At 41.8% G+C, this 22499-nt stretch overlaps 1 protein-coding gene and 1 pseudogene across 2 annotated transcripts in view; one reads left to right on the top strand and one right to left on the bottom strand.

Moving 5' to 3' along the window:
* The window catches only part of C1QTNF3 (C1q and TNF related 3), a 514740-nt gene that overhangs the window by 385585 nt on the left and 106656 nt on the right, over positions 1–22499 (top strand). The gene's annotated exons all lie outside the window — the stretch shown is intronic.
* Positions 8364–11724, bottom strand: LOC147726383 (endogenous retrovirus group PABLB member 1 Env polyprotein-like; annotated as a pseudogene).

Genomic DNA, 22499 nt, shown 5'->3' with positions numbered 1-22499 from the left:
AATTTCGAAATGGATTCTGGAGTGAGGAAAAGTTTGGGGCGCCCTAATTCATTAAAACAGTTACTTAAATACTGTATCCATGGAACCTTAAGCCTATTTTCCCATGTTAACGCTTCCCTCAATATGAGCTGGGTAAGAGGTACTTCATTATTTAGCCAGCAGTTTAGCCAACATAATAAAGGGTTTACTGCTATTTTGTCGCATAGGAATGGCATACCCAGCTCTTCGTGTACGGAAAAATTTGCTGTTCCTCTGGGGACCCTCAGTATCTGTTTAAGAAAATTATTTTCTGCTATCTCCAGGGCTCCTAATGAGGTATATCCCCATAACTCACTGCCATAGCATGCAATTGCAACACTCTTAGCCTGGTAAAGTTGGAGCAAAGCAGCCACTGGGCTGTTGATCATTTTTCTAGCAAAGTCGAATATTGCTGCATTTGCCCGGGTTACCTCTCCCTTTTTTTTTTTGTACTGCAGGAACCCAGTTCAGTTGATAATCAAACAGGACTCTAAGATAGGAGAATGTTTCTGTTACTGGGATTGTTACCCCATTAACATTTAGGCAGTTTGGCTTTTTGTGACCTTGGCCAACCTTCATTACGAAAGATTGGGAGTTATTTATACTCAAATCTCGAGATTTCATGAAAATAAAAAAGGCATTTAACAATGTTTGGAGGCCGATAGCAGTCCTGGACAGGAGGACTGCGTCGTCCGCGTAAAGCAGAACCGGCAGTCCCTTTCGGCCAATATATGGGTAATCTGCTCCTGTACTTAAAAGGTACTCTTCCAAATCATTTATATATAAATTAAAAATTCCTGAACCAGAAAAAGGAAGAATAGGAATAAAATAGCCACTCACTCTGCCAAGTCAGCCACAAAGTTCACCGCTCCTCCAATTCATACTAAGACGATCCACAATAAGGTGGGTTGTGGGAGAATATGTAATTGCTGCAAAAACGTGTACCAAGCAGATCGCAAACACATATAAGGTGAATAGGTTAGAGGGTGACCGCTCTAGTATGAGAGATCCCTTTGTACAACAGTTTAGAAGGTAAAATCTTCAAGGCCCCCATAGGACTGTGGGCTATTCCTTGTCACCATGAGCCACAGGCAAACTACAAGGTATGGATTAGAGCATGGTGTAATTTCCCAAGCCTTGCACGGGGACAACATTGTCAGGAAGGTCTTAAGATACTGGAAATAACTTCAGGACATCTATAATAGGCTCCAGGCCACCCATATGTGGTTAAATACCTCTCCAGAGGCGGGTGCAACTACTTGAAACCTCCCCTAAGCAGCAGCACGTCCAGTTGGTGCTAGTTTGTCTTGAGTCACATGCAAGTGCGTCAAGGGAGCTGGACTAAGTACCTAGGTCACGCACATTAGGAAGAGGGGTTCCCGCAGGATCCACATAAGTGGTGGCAGCACATAACATGAAAATTAAACACTTAGATTCTGAAATAATGTCTCCGCACCATTCATATTGTTAACAGTTAAACGGCCTTTGAAGATGGGCAGCTAAACAGCACAGGATTCAACTTAATGGACATATTGAAATTATGCAGACATGCATTTCTCAAGGCCACTCGTTTCTAAGCACCAGAAGCTGGACAGTCGCGTAGCTGGTGAGGTTTGCCACAAACATATAATAGTCTTTTGTGTCCACTACAGCAAGACATTTTCACACTCTATTACTAACAGGAGCCGCTATATGGGAAACAGGAGTGGTGCTTTCTAATAGTACAGAAGATATGAGGGTCAGAGAGCATTTCAGGGTCCCCATGACTTTTCGCCAAAGGACCACCGGACAGGAGGATGGAGGGTGATTACAAAGGGCATAGGATGGGTGATGGCAATGGCAACGCAAGACTGTCAGCTTCTGCTGAGTAAACTGGTTTGTTTCACCTATTAGAATGGTTCTAGGAGGCAGACCAGATAACAAGGCAGGCCTTTGATTCTGGTGGAGGGAAATTAATCCAGAGGATAAACCCATTGAATTAGGTCCAATTCCTGGATTAAGCAACCATGCCCAGGAAATACCCTGCTGTTGTCATCATTGATTTACTACAAAGTACCATGGATAGGGAGCATATTAGTTATCACAGCAAATGTGTATCACAAGATGAACGGGTACATGAGATCACTGTGGCCTCATTGACGCCTTGTTATAGCAGTCCAGATTATACCGCAGAGGGCGAATAGAAGGGCCATGTCCCCTGACAGAATATGTGATATTTTACTTACCTGGGGTTGGTGCATGCAATCGCATTCCATTTTGCCATCAGAAACGGAAATGTAACTAAATATCTGTGAAGGTACAGGGCTTACCCAGCAGTGTAGAAAGCAAGAGATTTAGCACAAGTTTATAATCCTGAAGTGGGACTCTAGCAACAATTTTAGCACAGCCAAAACAAAACAAGGTACTCCTGGGCAGATGCACAATAGACTTACATTCACTGAAACCAAAATTAATTTGTTTGCCATAGTTATCAATAAAACTGTCTGTGCAAATGTCTGGTCAATTCAACAAGGTATGTGCACTCTGGAAATTAGGGCATGTTAGAGGTGGCTTCCGTTAAGGTAAAAATTACCCACCCTATAGCAATGGTGGCTAGATGGGTTGTTGAAGTTGTCATCTGACAAATGTGCTGTGGTTCCAAAAGTTGGGGAAACGATGGGTTTGAGCACAAAAATGCTACAATGGATCAAGGAACATTTGGCATTCCCATTATTTAAGAAAGGGAAGGTATTTGTACTTTTCTTTCTGCTCCAGTCCCACCTACTTGTCTGCTCTCTGGTACACATTAGCACATTTTGGAAGTGGACGACTTACGCTAGGGTGGGGACTTCAGCATGGCGAAACAGCATCTAAATATCGCAGTCAGATGATGAGGCGCTGGCATGCAATATGGACATGAAGGTAAACAGAATGCGGGGTTGCAGGCACAATGTCATAGGCATAACATTTGTCTATACACGGGTAGAAGTGTACTGTGGCAGGAACTCGCAAATAGAGTGAGTTTAAAAAAGGTAGGTTGTGTAAGTTTGGCATTCCAAAAAAATGTGTGTTCTGTAACTCCAATAGGGTGGAGAAAGAAGGGGTCGGGGCACAAATACTGGCAATTACCAGAACACAGCGTGCATTTATATTTAGAAAGTGCAGGTAAATTCGCCCTGAGGTCCACTCCATGTCCTAACAAATTTAAAAGCATTGACCATGGCATCTTTCCGGCACTCTGGTTTACCTTCAGAAAAATCTGGCTATGGGCTACATGCACCAGGGTGGGGACACCAGCATGGCGACAAAAGCATTTGAAGATCACAGTTAGACTGATGGGTATACAGGCAAGAAGGACTTAAAAATACAGCAGGATGTAGGAGCACACTTAGGTGACCTCAGGTCCCCTTGGAGATGTACTTGGTGGCCTGGTTTAGGGGTGAGACTCACCGGCATCCCTGATCGGACATGAATCAGCTTAAATTGGATATATGTCATATATTTCTATGGGAAGAGGGCCATGCCTTAAATGCTAGTGCAGGCAGAGGAGTGTCATTGGTCACAAGGCACCAACCTGTTTCCGCCCTAACACCCTCTCTAGGGGAGTCCATACCCACTTGCTGGGGCAGCACATGGTTACCAGTTGAAACCCCTATATTTGGGAATAACCATGTAGGGTGGGTAAACAAGGGCTCAGTCAATCCCAAATGTAAGGTACCTAAGCCATGGTTATTGCTGTGCTGTATAATGCAAACTGCAGCCAGGACCCCCATTTCCATCCTTGCATGAGGGTCCATGACGCACTGGCCACGCTACTGCTCATTAGTGCAAGCAACCAGGTTCAAGAATGAAGGAGGGTATTTCTCGGTATGTATGGTTGTATTTTACTATTGGGCACCTTCCGCACTTCCATAAAGGACCATTCCACGTCGCTGCAGCACTGCTGGCGAGGGATGCTGGCTGCCACAGCTTGAAGGTGACGGGTTAATGAGGGACGGGAGCTGCCTTGTGGGGCACCTGTGAAAACAACGTCTGTCATGGGAGACGACCGGTCCTATCTGTAGCAATCTGTCCTTCCATGGGGAAGAACTAAGACACATTAACTCCTTCCCCCACCTGCCCAGGGGGCACTTTGTGGGACCAGAGTTAGAGCAGAAGGGAAAGCAATCTGCATTCAGCAGAGTCACGTGAAGCCATGGGGGGTTGTGGGGTGGGGAGCATTGCTGCGGCGGGACAGTGGTGCACACATATTTGACACCAAGCTGCTCGAAGCAGCACAGTCCTGTGAGGTTGTTACCCTGTCCAAAAAGTGTGACATCGTGTGCCAAAGAGCCTCTTGTAGTCTGTAGTACAGCCAATTTATTCAGCACAGCTTTGACTAAAGTATGCGACAAGAAATGGCAAATGGCACTGCATTGCGCAGCAGTACCCACAATTTTATGTACCACTACCTCACTACCATCTGAAACTTAATTAGAGGCAGTGAGGCACCCTTGGACAATTTTTAGGAAGCTGTTTCATTCACTGATGTGACGTGCCATGCTTTGAAGGACCCACAAGACAATCAGATGGCAGCACAGAAGGCGGTAGTAACCTAAGAGTGAGTTTGGCTGTTGCGTTCCCCTTTCTTATGTTACTGTGTCACTGTATCTTATGAAAATATTTAGAATTTAGAATTTACATCTGCGATGAGCCAGAGAACGGTGGCTGGTTCGGAATTCCATCTGTCCAGAAATAATTTAGATTTGTCTTTTTCTCCACATGGTGGGCACCTGGCTCAGTGAATATTGCAACAGGCACCTTGCACATGCCTGCACAGGGTCAGCTGTAGGGCAGAGTGACCATCGCCACAGCACTAGGCGTTGACTTTGGGGGCAGGGGGGCGGGGGGGAGTGGGGTTGGGGGGCCATTTTCTCAAATATATGATGGAGTTAAAAGCACCTGCTACAGTGTTCCTTGCCTCCAGCAATTTTCTGGCAAAAATAAACATTTCAATACAACTGGTGATTAATTTAGCTGATGGACAGAGAAACGAGCTTTGTCTAGTGGAAGTTTACTTTTGACTCATAAGGTAGTGCAGAGGGTTTATGCTTCAAAGCACTTGCACCATGCAGATCACAATGCTCGTGTAACAAATAGTTCAGTGGGATACTGTTTTTGTGGGAGAGATCCTTTTATTACTTGCAGTCTATAAGTTAAAATACTAATATAGAATATTGAGCTACTATGTCTACCTGTCACCAAGAGCTGCATGTAGAAATGCGTGTGAGAGGGTGCATTAAGGAGATGTGGGTGGGGACAATAGAGTAATTGGGTGGAGCCAGAGGTGGACCTGGGCGGAGCTGAGGAAGTGGGTGTGGCCTACCCCAAAAAATTTGAGCACCTGCACTTAATATTTTACAAATTAAACATGTTGCCTGGTACAAACAATTCAGAGCTGCAGCCTGTATTTATTTGAATATGACATGCATTAAACACATTCTAGAATGATTTCCCACCAATTTATTATCTGCTTTTCTATGTGATTAATTTCACGCTTCAGTCTCCTTTTTTAATTTTTTATACCTGCCTCATTACTATCTCTTTCTGCGAGAAGGGTGATGGAGAGGCCTACAAACTCGTTCCTCAATCTGGGCTCGGAACGCCTTGGTGACTTACAATATCCTTATAATGTACGGCAGCGGGCCCTTTATCTCATTTATAATTTACTAAATACGTCTTTAGTGTTATAGCAGAGGAAAAATCTCTGCAAGTGATTTGCTACCTGCTGCCAAAGAAAAAAACAGCATTGGTAAATGCATTAGGTTTCGCCTCTGGGATTAATAATAAGAGGTGTGGGAGCATAGTATATGTGTAGGTAGAAAGGTGTGAGTGCTTCTGTTCAGACTGAGCGGTGAATGAATCGAGGTTGAGATGTGTCTGAGTACATAGTGAAAGTGCCTCAATGCATGGTGACTGATGCGTGTTCAGTGCAGAATGAGAATTGTGTGTGTACAGGGTGAGAGATGTTACCCTGTGCAAGGTGAGCGAGTATAGGATGAGCAGTATGTCAATATTTAAAATGCAGTTTGAGTTCAGGTTGAAAGGTGTGGGTTGAGGGTGAGAGAAATGTGAGTAGGTGAGAGGTATGTCAATGGTCTGAGTGCAGAGTCAGCACTGTGTGATTAGTGTGTGAGCAGTATTAAAATGCCAGCACTAAGTCAGGGTGACTATGCAGAGCCAATGGTGGGTGAGTGTGCAGGGTGAGTGTTGTCTGAGAGTAGGTGAAAGGTATGTAAGTATTCTGCTGCACAAAACTTTATTATAATCCTGAAAGTTTACGTCTTTCATGAAAATCTAGTTAAAACAATGCACAATTGTTTCCTCCAATTCACCCTATCCAAATTTCCAAGTTTATAAAATTGTGAAACATGAACACTTTATTAAAAGCAAAAAACAGGGAAGAATTGTTGCTGCTGTTTGGGGAAATATTCAACCAGCTGCAAGAGTTGCTCCCTTGTTGGTGTCGGCCATCATTTAAATTGGCTGCTCTACACCACTCCTTAGAGACTTGTAGAACTATAGCCTTCAGTTGCATAACTATTCTTAGCTGGCAGCGTGGCACATTGAGGTAAGGGCTTGCTGCTCAGATATCACCACATTACAACAGTACACACTGTAACCAAATGCAGAACATGCACCCAACTCATCCCAAATATGAAACTACCTTTGCTGTTAAGCCATCCAATAACACTTTTACAATCAGCTGCTTATCAGACGTATACATTTGTCAGGCAGTAATCACCAAAACAACTAACGGACCATCATATCATTCTACGTCCTTTACTGTTATGGATTAGGTTGTGGTGTGTACCCGAGCTGAAAGCATACAAGGATGGGTTAATAGAAATTATGGAGCTTGACATCTTTAAGGTGATACCCTGGTTTAAACATATTAAATTCTGGCTTACCTTACTAGGTTTGTCGCATTACTGGGGACACCCTAATTCACTTTCGTCCCAATCAAAAACCATGGTAAAAAAGTGTTTTTGGTCGTACATTATGGAAATGATCAAAAACGCTTCTTCAAATGGGTCACTCGTAACAAGGTTTCTTACCTTTAAAGATGATCCATCCTTCGAGACTTTCCTTGATGAAATAGAACCACCCTTAGCAAAGACCCTATTCATGAAGTTCAGATATGGAAATCTTCAGATTGGTTCAACACTAGTCCGTTGGTCTGGTGGTGCAAACTCGGAGAATTATGCAGAAGATGAACTGTGTACCATATGTGGATGTAACCAAAAAGAAAATGAATCACATATCCTCTTTTTCTGCCCAGCATATGTCCAGGCTAGAAAAAGATGGATTAAACCTATATGTTTAACCTAGGTGTAAGATCGTGTTCCCAGGCTTTAAGGATTCTTTTGTCCAATACCAGTCAACCTATTGTCTTTAGCGTAAGCAGATTTTTGCACAGTATTTTTTTCCTAAGAAGAAAGATGGGCTATAAACTGTAAAATGTGGTTATGTCAAAAATGCTGTTTAGTATTAATTGAGGGTTAATTAATCAAATTCTATCCATGTTGCCCATAAATGTTCTCACCAAGTATTATGTATGTTTTAAATATCTTGACCTAACTGCATGTAATCTTAATATCGACATGAAAATTGATTGTATTAACATAGCACGCTGTGCATTTTTTAAAAAGAAATGTTTTATTGTATTGATGTATTTGTCTTTTATGGTATTCATGCCGAAATAAAGATTGAAAGACAACTAATGAAACATCCAAGCAAGTTATTACAGCCTTAGTCCTCACCCACAAATAAACCATACAAAGCTCCAACATTGCCGTACCTAACCATGACCACACACCTACACAAAAGCGACTCAGACTGCACTCTGTGTTGGATCCTGCCAACTACACATCACATTAACCACATGCAGTGACCTTCTGTTCATGCTTTCTGGTACGTCTGGCTCAGCCATCCATGATGCCAATGGAGGACAATTCAGTGACATTAAACTGTGTGACAGTAACACATATTATTTACAGTGATTAGAATGCTCAGTAAGAACCACAATGCATAAAACATATATAATGTAGAGGTGAAAAAGTTACATATATGCAATTCGTGTTAATGATCATAAGGTATTCATATTTTTGTTTCTGAAACAGTAACATTTTATTCATGGTTATGTATCAGTCTTGTAAAGTGAGTAAGTACTTTTGGGAGTAAATTCTCCTGGCAGCTAATAATATGTGTAAGGCCTCACACGTTAACCTAGCCTTTCCTGTCTTTATGCACGTAGACAGAAACCTCTACTGTTTGCTCCGAATCAGACACCCGATGTCGGGAAAAAATCCTTTAAGCAGTGCAAATCATTTAGTCACCACGTCTGCAACAAAAGGGAGTACAAAAAGGTTCATTGTACATGTCAGGCTAATTCAGTTGGGAGAGTGATGTGCTATGAGCGAAGCACAAGTCAGTCTCAACTTACATACACTTTAAGTCTACTTCTTATAATACAAATTTTGGCCTAGATTCATATTTAATGCAATGTTCACAATAAAAATAGCTTCCTGCTTTTCCGTTTTGTCCCACCCAGATTACATACATTTATTTAAAGAACAGCTCTTTCCTCTTGTTCGTGACTTCTCATGCCAAACTTACAGACTACAATGGAAAACATTCTTGCTGCTCTGAATTTCCTGTTAAATATCCTAGGCAGGATGTTCTCAGCTCAAATACATTGAAGATGAAAAAACACTTAAACCAAACTGCTTTAGACCTTTATTTTAAAGCAGGCTGCATGTTAATTCCAGATACAATTGTGCAACTTTAACATGCACGTTTAAACAGCATTATACAGTTTTAATATCTTTACATAATATTTCACAGTGTGTGGACACGTGACAGATAAAACTGAATAATTAGGTCCTAAATGCAAATTAGGGTTTTGATTCCTTTCATTCCCTTCTCTAGTCGATACTTCGATTACTTCCTCACTACCCCTGTGCATTTCTTCCAATTCTATATTTTGCATTTCTTTATTTCTCCTTATAGGGAACATACATCCCACTTTAGCTGTAACCCTCTTGCAACATGCTAAGATAACCTGAAATACTAGGCACATCAATTGCAACAGAACTATTATAGGTAGCAAGGCCTTAGACAACCTCGACATCCAGGACGGCACCCAATCAACCCAGCTAGTAAACCACTCATCTGGAGCACCCCCCTCTTTCTTCATCTGTGTAAGCAAATTATGCAAAGTCAATATGGCTTGAGTTAGATTTCCTTCATCTTCATCATTCGCTCGTATGAAAGTACAGCATACTGAATTATGTTTTTTACATACTCCTCCTTCAATTGGTGTCATTAAGACCAAAACATATCTGTTTTTCATCACCATAAGTCTGACTGAATGCATCTCTTCTTTAATTGCATTAAGGCCATCTTAAGTAGCATTTATGGTTTTCGTTAGCTCCCACCGGGTGATCAGAACCCAGCGAGCAGTTGCTTTTGCTTGAAGCATAGGTATCAGACTTCCCAAAAATGTGAGGGCATTATTGAACAACCTATACTCTTTGGGCATATCCTGCCACACTGAAGGTCCAAAGTACTCAGCCATCCTTTTACTTCTGTGAAGATGCAGCAAAGTTGATGCTTTACTCGTGGAATGCAAATGTAAATCTTTTATTTCTTTTGCTGGTATTACCATAGATGGAGTATGCAAAGTCACCAGAGAGCAGATTCCAGACGGGGGGGGGGGGGTAATTGAGTGTATATTCGAGCTCCACACTGCCAGAAAAAATCCATAAGGCTGGAGGTACCACCCTGTATTCTAAATAGTTGAGAACTACAATTGAGATTCCGTCGCACTTTAACAATCCCATTTCCCTGAAAGCCAAGAGAAAATCTCATTAGCTTCTCAGCCAGCTTAGGATGACGTTTAGTTCCAGTCCATGTATATCTCTGTATGTTTTCATCCCATACTTGCTGACATGATGCTTTTATATCATCAAATCTCAAATGATTTTTAGTTTCTGTGCCATTCCATAAAGATATGGGCCTACATGAAAACCTAGCTCCAGTAAATCATTTATTATTGGCAAATACTGATGCTTCAATACTTAATACTGGCCTGGCTGTGCAATCTGGGGGCAGTGGTTTGGCAGAATAATTATTACAGGTGGATGGTGGATTAGATCTCTCTAGAATACCTCATTCCAATAGGGCTTCCTCCCAATTTGTATAACTATGTTTCTGCCCTGCTCCTTTCATTCTGGATATCTCTTTCATTATCTCTGTTTTATCTGTCAAAATTTGCAAAATTTCAGGGGTTGTATCAAATCTGGTCGTATTAACTCCGGCAGTCATAGGACTAACATGCGTTGGCTGTAACTGTGCTTTTATCCTACACAAGAAAAGATGCAATAAACACTTTGTCATATAAATAGGCACTCCTTTAGGATACACTAAAGGCTATCAGCCTGATTCATCAACGGGCCGTTTTGCGAGCCCCTAATAGCGAATCATAGCGATTCGCTATTAAGGACTCGTAAAACGGTAATCATGTAGGAATCGCATAATAAAATGCGATTCCTACTGATTCCGTATTTGCGATTAGCAAATTGCTAATCGCAAATAAGGAATAACTCGCCATTCATTCCTATGGGCCAAAAGGCCCATAGGAATGAATGGGGAGTATTCCTTATTTGCGATTAGCAATTAGCTAATCGCAAATAAGATTGCGATTTGAAGGGTGCCAGGAGTGTCCACAGGACACCCTGTAGCACCCCTCAAATGAAATTTCACACAGGTGTTGCACACACACATGTCCAAAGGACATGTGTGTGTGTAACATACAACTCAGAAAAATGCATTTAAATGCATTTTTCTGAGTTTTCGCAATTTACCGCGAGGTCTGACCTCGCGGTAAATTGCGGCAAGAAATTGCGAATTCGCAAATTTAAATTAGATGTTGAATTGCATTTAAGGAATCTCTAATAGAGATTCCTTAAATGTAATTCCTCACACATTTGCGACATCGCAATTAGCGATTTTTGCATTTGGGATGCTGAATCCCAAATGCAAAAATCGCTCTCGGAAAGGGCCGGATTCTCAGAATCCGGCCCCTTGCGAGCGCAATTTAGGGTCATGAATCGGGCGGTATGTTTCTATGGCATGGGGAATAAGAGAACATGCATAACAACTATCATTTTGTGTATTGGTACCTATATCATGCATGCTTTTGTACCACAAATTATCAAGTAGATAATCAGGCAGAGTAAGTATAACTGTTTCTTTGAAAACAGCTCTACGAAAGCTCTATGTAACACATAACACAATAGCAAATTATCAGAGTAATAATCATAACCACTGAACTCATTATTATACTATGAAAAATATCATTTAACTGTCTCTTCATTTTATAATTTGTTCTTGGACCATTGCCTCCTCCACTCCTTGTGGGAGTGTAGCCAAAAATGGAATAATGGCTGTTACGTGCACCCAATTTCGCATCCCCTCCACTTTTACTGCTGTTAGCGTGCTCTGTGTTACTTGGTAGGGGCCTAGAAACTTGGGATCCTTCCATGTTCTCACAAAGTTGCACACGAAGACCCAGGAACCGATGCTGATGGCTGTAGACAAGGGCATGTGGCCTGCAGTACTGTTGGCCTGTTGCAGCTGAACCTGTTTAGAATAAACCTGTACAGCTTCTATTAAGGCAGACATGTATGCATTCATTTCTTGCCAAACACTTTCTGATGCAGACTTAGTATCAGAACGAATCATATGATTTTGTTTAAAAGAAAAATTAGAATGCCTACCTGTTACGACTTGGTGAGGGGTCAAATGGTGATCTTTTGAAGGGGCATTTCTCAATGCATACAGAGGAAGGGGAAGGCAGTACAGCCAATTCTTTTTCAGTGTCTCACACATTTTTGACACTTTGCTTTTCAATAAGCCATTCATCCTCTCAACAATTCCATTACTCTCTGGGTGGTAAACTAAGGTAAACTGGTGTTCCACTCCTGATAGTGTAGTCATTTGCTGAAATACTGTGTTAGCAAAGTGTTTTCCATTATCACTGCATATCACCGCCGGAACCCCCTACCTAGGTATGACCTCTCTCACCAGGAATTTGGCTGCCTGGTCAGCATCACAACTGGAGCAGGGTCCTGTTTCAATCCATCGCAAAAATGGATACACCACTACTAACAAATAACTATATTCAATACATTTTTGTATCATATCTACAAAATCTATGTGTAACTCTATGAAAGGACCTATTGGTCTTGGAATGGAGGATGAAGGCATTTTTGATGACCTTTTATTAGAGTACTGATAACACACATGACATGAAGCTAGAAATACATCAACTAATGGTCCTAGATTAGGGATATACCAGCTTTTATTGAATTCATCCATCATTACTCTTTTAGAATTGTGTGTTGGTAAATGAAGTTGTCGAAGGGCTGTTATAAGTAATGACTGAGGCATTATAACTTTACCTGAAGTTGCTGATCTATAAAGAAGATCTGAAAATCCGGTCACTCTCCACCCTTGATTTCCAGAGATCTTTCTCATGTTGTGGTGCTGCGTTTTGAATGTCTAATAATGCCTCTGTAGAAATATTCTCATTGTGTTGTATCTCAACCTCATTATCTGCATCTAAAGTGTGCATACTGCATGTTTTCATTGCATATAAACTAGCTTCCTTTGCTGCTGTATCAGCAGCTTCATTTCCCTTTGACACCAAATCTGTTCCCTTGGTATATGCCTGGCACTTAACCACTGCTACTTGACATGGTATTTGCAATGCAGCAATAAGGTCAGCTAAAAGATGTTGGTGCGCTACTGGTGTCCCATCAGATTTAAGAAATCCTCGCCTTTCCCATCTCTTCAGCCCTGAGTGAACTATGGAAGCTACATATGCTGAATCAGTGTATATTGTTACAGACGGACCGTGACAAGCCTGTAGGGCAATTATCAATGCTTATAATTCAGCCGCTTGGGCTGAGTCTTGTGATGGCAAGGGTAAGAGGTGCAATGTGTGCAAGTTATAATCAGTCGGTGTACCAATAGCCTCAACAACATCTGCACCTGTAAGTCTTTTACCTGTCTCCTGGTCTATCCATGAGGAACCATCAATAAACAATTGTCGGCCATCAGACAAGGGTCCTCATGTGCCAGGTGATCATCCTCCTCCAATGTTGCAGTACAGTCATGATCAGTGGGCTCTAGTGGGTGCACTAAAAAAGTTGCAGGATTGACAGTGTACTCGCTCAATGTAGATAGAAGGGTTTGACAGTAGGGCTTCAAAACCTGTTGCTCTTTGAGTGGTCACTGTACTTTTACTTTTCTGCAGCACAGCGAATGGAGAGTGCTCAACATACAATGTTACAGCGCATCCTGCTGTAATAGTACTACTCTTTTCTACTGCAAAAGCTGCTCCTGCAAGCACTCGCTCACAAGGAAAGTGAACTTTCATTACTGTAACTAATAGTTCACTAGAATAGACAACAGGTTTGTGACCCGTTGGGTATTTTTGAGTAAGGACTGATATTACAGAATCCTATGTGGCAGCAGAAAACAGAAACAATATCTTTGTATAGTCTGGATTTGCTAGCTCTGGGGCTGAAGCAATTGCTTCTTTCAATGCCTGAAATGCACTTACACTGTCATCACTCCACTGTATGCTTGTGTTGTCAGTTTTAGCTTGCTTCATTGCATATAATAGTAGTTGTATGATGGTAGCATAATCAACTACCCACTGACGTACACAATTACAAAGGCCTAGAAATTTCTGCGTGTCTTTTACTGTCTTGGGCTGAGGCTGATTACATATAGTTTGTATTCTAGAACCTGCTATCTGTAGGGAAGTATAGATGACACGGAGAGAAGTTGAAATTGGAGAAGTAGTTTAATAGCTCCTCACGTCTTGAAGTCACAGGTTATTATGATATCGAACAGAAACAGCAGAACTGATGGCATTCCACCAATTCAAAACATAACATGTGTAAGCAGCAACACGAGCTTGTCACGAGCAGCCAGACACAGCTGAGCGCTCGTGACAGCTCGAGTAACCAGGAGTACGTTCCCAACACTATCCTTTTGCCTTCTGCAGACAACACGTGGCCCAAATACAGCACTTCTCTTTGCACAAACTGTAATTTTTCTTCCTGTCCACTTTGTATCCCTTAGTAGCAAGTAGCTTAGAAGATGGACAGCGTCCAGAACACATTCAGATTCTGTTTTACTGCAAATTAATAAATAACAAATTATCTCTCAATACTCAATTAAACACATATGGAGACTCACAATAGCCCTGTGGAGTCTAGAGTACTGGATTTGTTCACCATCAAAACTGAAGGCTGTCAAATAATGACTGCCAGGATGCAAAGGTATGCTAAAAAACGTTCTTTAAATCCACCACAGAAAACCATTTGCTGTCACTTGGTATATTAGTTAATATCACAGATGGGTCTGTCACTATGGGGTACTCTGCTAATACTATGGCATTAAGGGGGCAAAAATCCGGAACCATCCTCCAAGTATTACCTGTAGATTTTTTTACAGGATAAATTTCTGTGTTACAAGGCGATGGACAGGAATATAGGACTCCCTGATCCTTCAGTCTTTGTATTGTCCCTCTAATACCTTCTTTTGCCTCTTTAGACAATGGATACTGTTTTACACGTGACAATTGTGCACCTGGCTTCAACTTTATCTTAATTGGTTCTGCAGTTAGTATCAGTCCTACCTCTTCTGGAGCTGATGTCCAGAGACAAGGTTGGACTACTGCAAGTGGTTAAATATCATTGGAGGGGAATGGCACAACTGGTTACATGGTCTGTGCACAGTAAACACGTATTAACAAGGGTGCAGTGTGTGTATAAACTATCTCAGTCCTGGTGGGATCGTTTGAAAAGAGTTCTGAATCAGAAATGTCCCGTAGTCTCAGACTAGGCATAAGAAAAGTCAGGACCTTCCAAATTCCTCCATCATTATCTGATGCCACCAGAGTGACCCACCTTCTGGATATTTCCATGCACTCAAGATAAAGAGTATTCACCTGTCCTAGTTCATCACCACCAGCTTGTCTACTGAAAATTAGTCTTGATGGTAATTCCATCCATCTCCCTAAAAGTATTTCCTCTGTCTTCAGAACCGTAAGTACTCCATCTGCTAGCATTTTAGAATGCACTGGCTCTGCCCTTCCATCCACATTTTCCTCTAGTATTCTCAGTAAATATATCCCACATTTCGCTTGCCCTGGTATTTCACATGTCATTGGACGAGTTGTTTGAGAGGGAAGGCTTTCCGTCTTCTTTGTTATCCGACAACGGCGTTCAATTTACCTCCAAGATTTTTGAAGAGTTCCTGCCTTCAAGAGGCATTAAGCACAAAAGAGTAGCTCTCTACCATACTGAAATTAATGGTTTGTTTGAGAGGTTTGTGAAGGTCTTGAAGGAATCCTTACAGCAGGCGAATGTGTCAGGAGTAAACTGGGAACTAGCTATGAGAAAGAAAGTAAGAGAATATACGTTTACTCCACATTCGTCCAAGGGGGTTTCCCCTTTCCGGTTGTTCAAGGGAAGAGTGCCTAATGTTGAAGTTTGTCCTTCTTGGGTTTTAGCTATGAGATCTGTTGTTGATGAGAATGTTAGATGTGATGAAGGTTGGAAAGAGAAGGAGAGGTGGGTGTTGGAAAAACGTAAAGTTTGGTTTGATGATCGTAAAGCTTTAACAGAAACAGTCATGTCTTTGGGAGACTGGATCAACATTAAGTCACCCCACCTGAGTACAGGTAGTTCCAAATTTAGTACACCATTTAAAGTTATTAAAGAATGCCATTAAGACCAGCGATCACAGAGTGTGGAATCTCAATAGAGTATCAAAATCTCATCCCACAGATTTGTCTGATTCCTCTGTTTCACCCTCATCCAATTCTCCAGTGGAAGGGAGATTAAGACCTCACAGGGCAGTCACATGTCCCGCCAGGTTGCAAGATTTTGTGTAAAGCTTTATGTTTCCTATACTTGGGGCTAGATGTAGGTAAACTACATTTACCGATTCTAAAATACCGAATTTTACAGATTCGGTATTTTAGAATCTGTAAATGCTATGTAGGTAGTTACTCGGTATGTATGTCTGCCACATGGCACTGTTATTAAGTGCAAAAAATTGCTTTTTTTAGGGTTTTCGTAATTTACCACCAACTTGTTGTTGGTGGTAAATAAAGAATCCTTACAGGGGAAAAGCACTCACTTGAGTGCTTCCTACATTTTAGATTCAGTAATTTACCGAATCAGTATTTAAGAATTCGGTAATTTACCGAATTCTTAAATACCGATTCGGTAAATTACCGAATCTGAAATGTAGCCACCTACATCCCAAATGCCTAATAACGGTCGGTAACTGCTGAAATTCGGTAATTTCGGTCGTTACCGACCGGTATTAGGGTTCCTACATCTGGCCCTTGGTTTCTTTATTTTCTTTGTTATTACATTCTGTGGCAATCATATTTCTGTTTGGATGTTTGCATTCTATTTTGTACAGTTGCTTGCAGTTTTGTGGTTTATATTGTTTATATTAGGGGGGAGGTGATGTAGTGTCTTACTTTAAGAACAGGTTGCTCTTTGACTGTATGGAATGTATGGAATGTAGAATCTCTAGGTTGCTAAGGAAGGCTGAGCAACTGTTCAGTTGATAGTTCTCAGTGTTGGATAGGATCTCTGATGGCTTTGACTCAATAAAGACACTTTAACCTCTACTACTGCCTCCTGTGTTCCTGTGAAGACGGATCTTACAATATGTTAATGATTTTATTAATTGAATCTTCTCTCCTATGAGTGACAGTGACTGTATTGTTCTTTGAAGTGGTTCACATGCAATTAATTTAGATAAAGATTTAAAAACTGGCTCTTCGGTCAGTAGCGCCTCCCCCTTCCCCCCAGCGCCTTGAGACCCTCAAGGGTATGTAGCACACTTTATAAATGCAGTGATTGATTAATTGATTGAAACTTACCAGAGTCGGTGGTTATTTACTTTAAAGTGTAAATGTTAAAATTAAGTTAATCTGTCAACTAGTTCAACTAATGGTACATCGACCAGAGGAAAGAACTTTTTGATCAGTGAAAGGTTGATTAAGAGTAAGAAACAATCAATCTTGAAGTATGAAAATTAAAAATCTTTGGCTCCAGAGGTTTACCCAATGGTGTGTGTTTATGGGTACATATGAGTACATGGTATTGGAGTATCTGGGGTTGGTACGCAGCTGGATCTGCTGCTTCATGTTTAGAGAGGGTGATGAAGGAGTTACTTAAGGGTGTCAAATCTTTACTGTTTTTTCAAGATGAGATATTAGTTTATTGAGACGACCAGGGTAAACATAATGTTGTTCTAAAAGAAGTGCTAACGAGGTTAAGGGACAGTGGTCTCACCTGAAAGAGGGAAAAATGCTGTTTTAGAGTGAACACAGTTTCATATGTAGGCCACACCATTTTGGAAAATGGTATTGGACCAAAGTTGGGATTGGCAGAATCTTTCACATCTGTACCTATACCTTGTGATAAGGACCAAGTAAAGTTGTTCCTTGGACTTGCAGAGTATTACTTGAAGTTTATTCCCAACTTTGCTAGTGTCGTACAACCTTTAAGGTTATTATTGAAGAAGGGTAAACATTTTGAATGGTCTTGGAAATGTGTAGAAGCTTTCAAGGTGGTGAAGAGTGAGATTGGAAGCATGCCTACTTTGGGCCAATTTGATGTTAAACGAAAGACTTTGCTCACTACGAAGCAAGCATGAAGGGTCTTGGAGCTATTCTTTTGCAAGTATTTGATGGAGAAGAGATAGTGGTATCCTTTTTTCAAGCTCTCTTGAGGATGCTGAAGAGCGCTATTCAGTGGTAGAACGTGAGGCGCTGGCCTGTGATTGGGCCTTGATTGATTTCAAGTATCACTAGTGGGGTTTACTTTTTGTTGTCAGGAGTGATCACCAGTGGCGGTGGAGCGTTGCCCCACTGCTTCACAGCAGTGGCAACTTTACAAACATAAAATGCTAATAACTTAGTTAATATCATTTTATGGTTCGTTTCCGTCTGCGTTGCGGAAGGACGGGTGGGCGGTGCTGCTCTGCTCCGGGAGGAGTTGTTTGCCCACTCCTAAGTGTGCAGTGACTGCTTGGTCTGCCCCCTTTGGGCCACGCAAAACAGTCATGGGCACTTCCCTGTTCTTCATGCAGGCTGCAATACAGCCTGCATGTAGAACATGCCCCCCTCTCCAGCCCCTGACTGAACGCCATGTCACAGCATTCAGACCAATCACAATGCTTCATTGCAGCATTGTGATTGGCTTAGATGAGGAAGCATGGCTGCCTGCTTCCTGTTCCTGTCAGAGGCAGGAGCAGTGAAGTCGCGGGACCCGGCCGTAAGTAATTTTTTTTTTTATTGAACACCCTCCTCCTCCCCGCGTGACACTTCCATCGACTCCCCACCATCCCCCTCGCAACCCCCACGAGCCATGCCGACAGCCCCTTGTGATCAGAAGCCTCTTGTACAAATGTTTTTCTGTAGAAAGGTTGAGAACATTACTCCCCGCATTAAACATTGGGTAGAGAGTCTCATGTAATTTTAGCCTGGGAAAAGAAATATCCCTGCAGATTTTCTGTCTAGGTGGTGGCAAGAAAAAACAGTTTCTCAGGAGAAGAGATTCTTATTTTGTGGTTCAAAGACTCGACACTGGTCACATACTGGTAGCTGAGTATATTGTTGAAGGGAGGCCTAACTTGAGTGCTTCTCCAGCTGGGGTTAATGCATTGTGGAGTGTTAGGGAGGAATTGAGCATTGTAGAAGGTGAAATGTATAGGAATGAAAGACTGGTCCCACTGGCTGGGTTGGTTGGAAACTTAATTAACTTAGCTAATGAAGGACATGCAGAAACCATACCAAGGCTAGTATAAGAGTGTGTTTTGGTGTCCAGGCCTTGACGGACTGGTGGAAGAGGTTGTAAAAGATTGCATAGAGTGTGCGGGTAATGACAAGTCCAGAGTACCAAGAACAGCTCCCTTTTCCCTTGTTCCTGTTCCGGAGAAGCTTTGGTGCAAATTGAGTTTAGATACGGTAGGACCCTTTAATTTGTTGCCACCAAATGAGAGATTTGTCATTGTTCTGTTGGATTACATCGCAAAGTGGGTCGAGGCTAGTTGGGTGCACTTGATTACCACAAAAACTGTCGTTCAGTTTTTGAAAATTATATTTGTTTCTGAAGGGATCGCCAAAACAATAGTCACTGACAATGGTGTCCAGTTTACCTCACAGGATATAAGAGACTTTCTTAATGACTTGTCTATTTCTCATTTCTGTACTGCTCTTTATGCCCTTCAGGCGAATGGATTAGTTGAAAAGAGGAACCAGCTTGTAAGGCTTAGTATGCAAAAGACTTTAGATAACTGATTTCCCCTCAAGGTTGTCCTCCGGGAGAAGTTGTGAGCTCATAGGAATGCACCAAACATAGTGACAGGATTATCTTCTTTTTGAATGCTTAATAGGAGGTTAGCTAGATCTAAACTGAACCCTTTATGGTGGAGTTTGAAGAAGGGTGGTATGCCTGTGGTACCTGACAAGGTCATACATAGTGATGACAGGGGATAGCTAATCAAGACAAATACCAAAAATGGTTTGGTGTCAAACACTGTGTGTGCCAGAGAGATTGAAGTGTTTGTGATGTGGTCTGTATCAAGAAAAATATTTGGAGCTCCAAAGGGGAGTCTAAGTTTACAGAAACCAGACAGAATATAGAAGTAAATAAAAATATTCTCATTTTGGAGTGTGGAGATGTTTGGAGCATGTCACGAGTAGCTAAATGTCCAACAGAGAAGCCTATTCGATGAAGAGTTCCTGTAAAGCGGTGTGGGGGAAGTGGACATTTCAGGAGGAGCGCGAGAGAATGGAGATGTCTGTTGCAGTTCAAAGATTACGTAAATGATTAGTTTTACATTGCATCTTCAGACATGTTTGATTCCTGATATGTTTACTTTTCCATATTTTGGTTATGTGTCACTAGTTTTTCCATTGTTTCCGTTTTTCTCTTTCTTTCCTCATTGTATATATTAGTGCAATATTATTGATTAATTTATATTCCCTATGTTCCTTCATTTGTTTTCGGCTATCCTACTATCCCTCAGTCGTTTTATTTGTTATTGCTTATATTAACATTGTGTTTTATTTTGTTATATTTAGGGGGAAGATGTGCTGTGGTCTGTATCTGGCTATGTTATTGTCTCTTTAATATATCTGTGTCATCAGGTGGAATCTGGGGTGCTGGCGATTGCACCTGAGGACAGTAAAAGGGGAGAGACTGAACTGGTGAGCTGGTAACTGAACTGGCTGGAGGTGGATGCCAATACAGACTTACATTGACAAGTGCCTGTGTACTTCTTAACACTATCTTTGATTGATTGAATAGCAGGTCAGGTGTAAGATATCTGCAGCCACAGATGTTTGTATGATGTTTCAAATGCGTGGTTCCTCTGGGTTTCCCCACAGAAACAAGTGCAATACCTCATATTACAGCATTAGAGTTGTGCAACTGACCACCTCCATATGTACTCAAATCCTCAGATCATAAAAAATGTCTGCGGTTGTCATATGCTGATTTTGCAGCCTTCGTGGAAAAAATACTTTAAGCCCCAGTACCTTGCACAGACCATGACAGAGTTGTTGTTTACTGATTTGATGTGCAGAGCATGTATTTGTTTCAGTTGTGTGGTCAATCTATCCCATGACACCCTGTCACACTCCTTTAATATAACTTGTCTTCATCAAGAGTAAACAGTAACACATATAGAAGTGGCTATGGGCCTTAGGTCAGTAATATTTGGAATACATATTTACATAAATCTCCCAATTTACAGCAAGAAGCCTGGCACTTATGGGAGAGAATCAAAATGTGCCTAGTTTAGTAAAAGTAAGTTTCAATTCTATTAACCTCTTGGCTGCTAGGCGTTTTCCCCCTCCTGTGCTGGGAATTACCATTTTGCTGTTTCCATGACGAGCTCAGCTCGTCATCAGCACACGACACCCGTGGGTGATGACGAGCTGAGCTCGTCATCAGCATCGAAAGGGTTAAGGACACGGAGGTGAGGATTATACTATTCTTTCTTCCCTTTAATTATCACATTTTTTCACAGCAGCTTCAAAAAAGTCATCATAACTTTTTATCCCACTGAGGGGAGAAACAATCCAAATGAAAAGTACAATGAAACAACAATATCCTTGAGTCCATAAGATAACATCAGACATCGTTCCTTTTTCAGTGGCTACATATCCAAGAAAGACCCCTCATCATCGTTGTCCCCCCTCTTTCTTCGCGCGTACGCCTCTGAGTCACTGGTCTAGTTTGGAACCATCATGTCCTGAAACAAAGAATACCATGTAAAGAGTCTGTAAAGACTGTATCAAAAACCACAATGAGTATCTAAGAGACACGGCAAGCAGAGTTATTCATATAATGCCAAACAAAGCAGAAAAGGATTACTTACCGCCATACGGGCGGGTTTGCACTACAGTGCCGAAGGAGGTATAATGCTCGCCTCCGTGTCCTCAATAGAATTGAAATTTTCCATTACTAAGTTAGGCAAATTTTGATTCTATGTCAGGACCGGATGGTTTGATTATGCTAGTTTAAAGCTTCCACAACCAGTTTAAAATGAAACGCTTGAACGTGGAATCCGAGGACCAATCCGCGGCTCGCATCAAGTCCTCCAAGCGAGCTCCTAAGGAAGAAGCCTTCAAGGCCATCACAGTCCTAGCTGAATGGGCACCGAACTGCTTTGTGTCTATACCCGCCTCCTGCAAGACCCAACGCACCCACCTAGCGATGGTGGGGGAAGAGACTGCCTTGTGCGGTTTCCTTAATGCAATAAGAAGTTGTCTTTCGCCCGAAGGGCGTAACTCTGAGGTTAAGTCCTCGTAGGACTTGAGGCACTGCACAACACATAGCTTGGGCATGTCCACAAATTCTGGATACAAAATTGGCCTCAAAGCTGATTTTGTTCTCCGACCAATCGTGAAGGTCACCCCCTCTGGGGAAACAACTTGTGCCGAAATGTCCAGTGCCCGCACATCCGAAACCCTGTGACAAGAAACCAAACATAACAGCATGGCCAACTTAGCCAAGATTTCCTTCAAGGAAAGATATTTGTTAGGTTCCCAAGACAAAAACAGATTAAGGACTACATTGATATCTCACAAAACTGAGTAACGCGGCTCAAAGGGTAAAGATAAACGTATACCCCGCAAAAGTCGACAAACAAAAGGATGTTCCCCCATCTGAATACCATCAATCAGGCTGTGGCCTGCTGAAATAGTGGAGCGCATAGCGTTACTGGTTCGATACGCCAGACCGTCAGCCGCTAGCTCCACCAAAAAATTCAAAATAGGAATGATTCCTGCGACCACGGGATCCAAATCCCTTCGAAGGCACCAACGTAGCTACTACGTCCAG

Source organism: Lissotriton vulgaris, chromosome 3_1, assembly GCF_964263255.1.
Source record: "Lissotriton vulgaris chromosome 3_1, aLisVul1.2, whole genome shotgun sequence".
Taxonomy (NCBI): domain Eukaryota; kingdom Metazoa; phylum Chordata; class Amphibia; order Caudata; family Salamandridae; genus Lissotriton; species Lissotriton vulgaris.
Note: the sequence above shows the minus strand (reverse complement) of the source record. Positions and strands in the feature narration are given on the sequence as shown.